This window comes from Carcharodon carcharias, chromosome 13 (genome assembly GCF_017639515.1).
Source record: "Carcharodon carcharias isolate sCarCar2 chromosome 13, sCarCar2.pri, whole genome shotgun sequence".
NCBI classification, from domain to species: domain Eukaryota; kingdom Metazoa; phylum Chordata; class Chondrichthyes; order Lamniformes; family Lamnidae; genus Carcharodon; species Carcharodon carcharias.
The window spans coordinates 80,338,088-80,345,308 of NC_054479.1; positions in this window are offsets into that span (position 1 = coordinate 80,338,088).

The window sequence follows — 7,221 nt, forward strand, 5'->3', positions numbered from 1 at the left end:
TTGGAACTGTGATGAGAACAGGATCCTGATCAATCCCTATTGTCACTGTGATAGTAACAGGATCCTGAATAATCCCAGTTGGAACTGTGATAATAACAGGGTCCTGATTAATCCCAGTTGGAACTGTGTTAATAACAGGGTCCTGATCAATTCCTAATGGTGTTGAGATAAAAATTGGATCCTGATCAATCCCTGTTGGCACTGTGATTATAACGGGATCCTGGTCAATCCCTGTTGGAACTGTGATGATAACAGGATCCTGATCAATTCCTATTGTCACTGTGATAATAACAGGATCCTGATCAATCCCTGTCGGCAATTAAATAATAACAGGATCCTGATCAATCCCTATTGTGAATGTGATAATGACTGGATCCTGATGAATTCCTGTTGGCACTGTGATAATAACAGGATCCTGATCAATCCCTGTCAACAACGTAATAATATCAGGATCCTGATCAATCCCAGTTGTCAATGTGATAATGAAAGGATCCTGATGAATCCCATTTGGCGGTGTGAAAATGACAGAATCCTGATCAATCCCTGTTGGCACTGTGATAATAACAGGATCCTGATCAATCCCTGTTGGTAATGTGATAATAACAGTACCCTGTTAAATGACTGTTGGGATTGTGATAATAACAGGATCCTGATCAATTCCTGTTGGCACTGTGATAATAACAGAATCTTGATAAATCTCTTATGGCACTGTGATAATAACAGGATCCTGATGATTCCCTGTTGGCAATGTGATAATAACAGGATCCTGAACAATCCCTGCTGGCACTGTGATAATAACATGATCCTGATAAATCCCTGTTGTCGCTGTGAAAATAACAAGATCCTTATCAATCCCAGCTTGCACCGAGATAATAACAAGATCCTGATCAATCCCTGAGGCACAATGATATTAAGATGATCCTGATCAATCCCAGTTGGAACTGTGATAATAACCGGACCCTGATCAGTCCCTGAGGCACTGTGATAATAACAGGATCCTGATCAATCACTGATGGCACTGTGATTTTAACAATATCCGGATCAATCCCTGTTGGCACTGGGATAATAACAGGATCCTGATCAATCCCTGTTGGCACTGTGATAATAACAGGATCATGAACAATCCCTGTTGTCACTGTGATAATAAAAGGATCCTGATCATTTCCTGTTCTCACTGTGATAATAACCAGATCCTAATCAATCCCTGTTGTCACTGTGATAATAACAGAATCCTGATCAATCACTTGGAACTGTGATTATAACAGGATCCTGAATAATCCCAGTTGGAACTGTGATAATAACAGGGTCCTGATCAATTCCTAATGGCACTGTGATAAAAAATAAATCCTGATAAATCCCTGTTGGCACTGTGATAATAACGGGATCCATTTCCATCCCTGTTGGCACTGTGATAATATCAGTAAACCGATCAATCCCTGTTGGCACTGTGATAATAACAGTATCCTGATCATTCCCTGTTGGCACAATGATATTAACAGGATCCTGATCAATCCCTGTTGGAACTGTGTTTATAACAGGATCCTGATCAATCCCTGTTGGAAATGTGATGATAACAGGATCCTGATCAATCCCTGTCGGCAATGTAATAATATCAGGCTCCAGAGCAATCCTTGTTGTCACTGTGATAATGAGAGGATTCTGATCAATCCCTGTTTGTAGCGTAATAATAACTTTATCCTGATCAGTCACTGTGAAAATAACAGGATCCTGATCAATCCCTGTTGGAACTGTAATGATAACAGGATCCTGATCAATCCCTATTGTCACTGTGATAATGACAGGATCCTGGTCAATCCTTGTCGGCAATTAAATAATAACAGGATCCTGATCCATCCCTATTGTGACTGTGATAATGACAGGATCCTGTTGAATTCCTGTTGGTACTGTGATAACAACAGGATCCTGATCAATCCCTGTCGTCAATGTAATAATATCAGGATCTTGATCAATCCCAGTTGTCAATGTGATAATGAGAGGATCCTGATCAATCCCTGTTGGCAGCGTAATAATCACAGGATCCTGATCAATCACTGTTGTCACTGTGATACTAACAGATTCCTGATCAATCCCTGTTGTCACTGTGAAAATAACAGGATCCTGATCAACAATCCCAGTTAGCACTGCGATAATAACAGGATCCTGATCAATCCCTGTTGGAACTGTGAAAATAAGAGGATCCTGATCAATCCCTGTTGGCAAGGTGATAATAACAGAATCCTGAAAAATCTCTTATGCCACTTTGATAATAACAGGATCCTGATGATTCCATGTTGCCATTGTGATAATAACAGGATCCTGATAAATCCCTGTTGTCGCTGTGATAATAACAAGATCCTTATCAATCCCAGCTTGCACCAAGATAATAACAGGATCCTGATCAGTCCCTGTGGCACAATGATATTAAGATGATCCTGATCAATCCCAGTTGGAACTATGACAACAACAGGACCCTGATCAGTGCTTGAGGCACTGTGATAATAAGAGGATCCTGTTCAATCAATGATGGCACTGAGATAATAACAGGATCCGGATCAATCCCTGTTGGCACTGGGATAATAACAGGATCCTCATCATTCCCTGTTAGCACTGTGATAATAACAGGATCCAGTTCAATTCCTGTTATCTCTGTGATTATAACCAGATCCTAATCAATCCTTGTTGTCACTGTTAGAATAACAGGATCCTGATCAATCCCTGTTGGCACTGTGATAATAACATGATCCTGATCAATCCCTGATGGCACTGTGATAATAACAGGATCCGGATCAATCCCTGTTGGCACTGGGATAATAACAGGATCCTGATCATTCCCTGCTGGCACTGTGATAATAACAGGATCATGAACAATCCCTGTTGTCACTGTGAAAATAAAAGGATCTAGTTCAATTCCTGTTCTCTCTGTGATAATAACCAGATCCTAATCAATCCCTGTTGTCACTGTGATAATAACAGGATCCTGATCAATCCCTGTTGGCACTGTGATAATAAGGGGATCCTGATCAATCCCTATTGGAACTGTGATGAGAACAGGATCCTGATCAATCCCTATTGTCACTGTGATAATAACAGGATCCTGATTAATCACAGTTGGAACTGTGATAATAACAGGGTCCTGATCAATCCCTGTTGGCACTGTGATAATAAAAGGATCCTGATCAATCCCTGTTGGAACTGTGATGATAAAGGATCCTGATCAATCCCTATTGTCACTGTGATAATAACAGAATTCTGATCAATCCCTGTCGGCAATTAAATAATAACAGAATCATGATCAATCCCTATTGTGACGGTGATAATGAAAGGATCCTGATGAATCCCTGTTGGCACTGTGATAATTACACTATCCTGATCAATCCTTGTCGGCAATGTAATAATATCAGGCTCCTGATCAATCCTTGTTGTCACTGTGATAATGAGAGGATTCTGATCAATCCCTGTTGTTAGCGTAGTAATAACAGTATCCTGATCAATCCCTGTTGGCACTGTGATGATAACAGCATCCTGATCAATCTCTATTGTCACTGTGATAATAACAGGATCCTGATCAATCCCTGTCGGCAATTAAATAATAACAGGATCCTGAGCCATCCCTATTGTGACTGTGATAATGACAGAATCCTGATGAATTCCTGTTGGCACTGTGATAATAACAGGATCCTGATCAATCCCTGTCGACAATGTAATAATATCAGGATCCTGATCAATCCCAGTTGTCAATGTGATAATGAGAGGATCCTGATCAATCCCTGTTCGTAGCGTAATAATCACAGGATCCTGATCAATCACTGTTGTCACTGTGATAATAACAGGTTCCTGATCAATCCAGGTTTGCACTGTGATAATAACAGTATCCTGATCAATCCCTGTTGTCACTGTGATAATAGCAGGATCCTGATGAATCCCATTTGGCACTGTGATACTAACAGGATTCTGATCAATCCCTGTTGGCAAGGTGATAATAACAGAATCCTGATAAATCTCTTATGGCACTGTGATAATAACAGGATCCTGATGATTCCCTGTTGCCACTGTGATAATAACAGGATCCTGAACAATCCCTGTTGTCGCAGTGATAATAACAAGATCCTTATCAATCCCAGCTTGCACCAAGATAATAACAGGATCCTGATCAGTCCCTGAGGCACAATGATATTAAGATGATCCTGATCAATCCAAGTTGGAACTATGATAATAACAGGACCCTGATCAGTCCCTGAGGCACTGTGATAATAAGAGGATCCTGATCAATCAATGATGGCACTGTGATAATAACAGGATCCGGATCAATCCCTGTTGGCACTGGGATAATAACAGGATCCTGATCATTCCCTGTTGGCACTGTGATAATAACAGGATCATGAACAATCCCTGTTGTCACTGTGAAAATAAAAGGATCCAGTTCAATTCCTGTTCTCTCTGTGATAATAACTAGATCCTAATCAATCCCTGTTGTCACTGTGATAATAACAGGATCCTGATCAATCCCTGTTGGCACTGTGATAATAACGGGATCCTGATCAATGCCTGTTGGAACTGTGATGAGAACAGGATCCTGATCAATCCCTATTGTCACTGTGATAATAACAGGATCCTGATTAATCCCAGTTGGAACTGTGATAATAACAGGGTCCTGATCAATCCCTGTTGGCACTGTGATAATAAAAGGATCCTGATCAATCTCTGTTGTCACTGTGATAATAGCAGGATCCTGATGAATCCCATTTGGCACTGTGATACTAACAGGATCCTGATCAATCCCTGTTGGCAAGGTGATAATAACAGAATCCTGATAAATCTCTTATGGCACTGTGATAATAACAGGATCCTGATGATTCCCTGTTGCCACTGTGATAATAACATGATCCTGATAAATCCCTGTTGTCGCTGTGATAATAACAAGATCCTTATCAATCCCAGCTTGCACCAAGATAATAACAGGATCCTGATCAGTCCCTGAGGCACAATGATATTAAGATGATCCTGATCAATCAATGATGGCACTGTGATAATAACAGGATCCGGATCAATCCCTGTTGGCACTGGGATAATAACAGGATTCTGATCATTCCCTGTTGGCACTGTGATAATAACAGGATCATGAACAATCCCTGTTTTCACTGTGAAAATAAAAGGATCCAGTTCAATTCCTGTTCTCTCCGTGATAATAACCAGATCCTAATCAATCCCTGTTGTCACTGTGATAATAACAGGATCCTGATCAATCCCTGTTGGCACTGTGATAATAACAGGATCCTGATTAATACCTGTTGGAACTGTGATAATAACAGGGTCCTGATCAATTCCTAATGGCACTGTGATAAAAACAGGATCCTCATCAATCCCTGTTGGCACTGTGATAATAACAGGATCCAGTTCAATTCCTGTTATCTCTGTGATTATAACCAGATCCTAATCAATCCCTGTTGTCACTGTTAGAATAACAGGATCCTGATCAATCCCTGTTGGCACTGTGATAATAACATGATCCTGAGCAATCCCTGTTGTCACTGTGATAATATCAGGATCCCGATCGATCCTTATTGGCACTATGATAATAACATTTTCTTGATCAATCCTTGTTGGCACTATGATATTAACAGGATCCTGATCAATCCCTGTTGGAACTGTGTTTATAACAGGATCCTGATCAATCCCAGTTGAAACTGTGTTAATAACAGGGTCCAGATCAATTCCTAATGGCACTGTGATAATAACAGGATCGTGATCAATCCCTGTTTACACTGTGATAATAACGGGATCCTGATCAATCCCTATTGTCATTGTGATAATAACAGGATCCTGATTAATCCCAGTTGGAACTGTGATAATAACAGGGTCCTGATCAATCCTTGTTGTCACTGTGATAATGAGAGGATTCTGATCAATCCCTGTTGTTAGCGTAATAATAACAGTATCCTGATCAATCCCTGTTGGCACTGTGATAATAAAAGGATCCTGATCAATCCCTGTTGGAACTGTGATGATAACAGGATCCTGATCAATCCCTATTGTCACTGTGATAATAACAGGATCCTGATCAATCCCTGTCGGCAATTAAATAATAACAGGATCCTGAGCCATCCCTATTGTGACTGTGATAATGACAGAATCCTGATGAATTCCTGTTGGCACTGTGATAATAACAGGAACCTGATCAATCCCTGTCGACAATGTAATAATATCAGGATCCTGATCAATCCCCGTTGTCAATGTGATAATGAGAGGATCCTGATCAATCCCTGTTCGTAGCGTAATAATCACAGGATCCTGATCAATCACTGTTGTCAGTGTGATAATAACAGGTTCCTGATCAATCCAGGTTTGCACTGTGATAATAACAGTATCCTGATCAATCCCTGTTGTCACTGTGATAATAGCAGGATCCTGATGAATCCCATTTGGCACTGTGATACTAACAGGATCCTGATCAATCCCTGTTGGCAAGGTGATAATAACAGAATCCTGATAAATCTCTTATGGCACTGTGATAATAACAGGATCCTGATGATTCCCTGTTGCCACTGTGATAATAACAGGATCCTGAACAATCCCTGTTGTCGCAGTGATAATAACAAGATCCTTATCAATCCCAGCTTGCACCAAGATAATAACAGGATCCTGATCAGTCCCTGAGGCACAATGATATTAAGATGATCCTGATCAATCCCAGTTGGAACTATGATAATAACAGGACCCTGATCAGTCCCTGAGGCACTGTGATAATAAGAGGATCCTGATCAATCAATGATGGCACTGTGATAATAACAGGATCCGGATCAATCCCTGTTGGCACTGGGATAATAACAGGATCCTGATCAATCCCTGTTGGCACTGTGATAATAAAAGGATCCTGATCAATCCCTGTTGGAACTGTGATGATAAAGGATCCTGATCAATCCCTATTGTCACTGTGATAATAACAGAATTCTGATCAATCCCTATTGTGACGGTGATAATGAAAGGATCCTGATGAATCCCTGTTGGCACTGTGATCAATCCTTGTCGGCAATGTAATAATATCAGGCTCCTGATCAATCCTTGTTGTCACTGTGATAATGAGAGGATTCTGATCAATCCCTGTTGTTAGCGTAGTAATAACAGTATCCTGATCAATCCCTGTTGGCACTGTGATAATAATAGGATCCTGATCAATCCCTGTTGGAACTGTGATGATAACAGCATCCTGATCAATCTCTATTG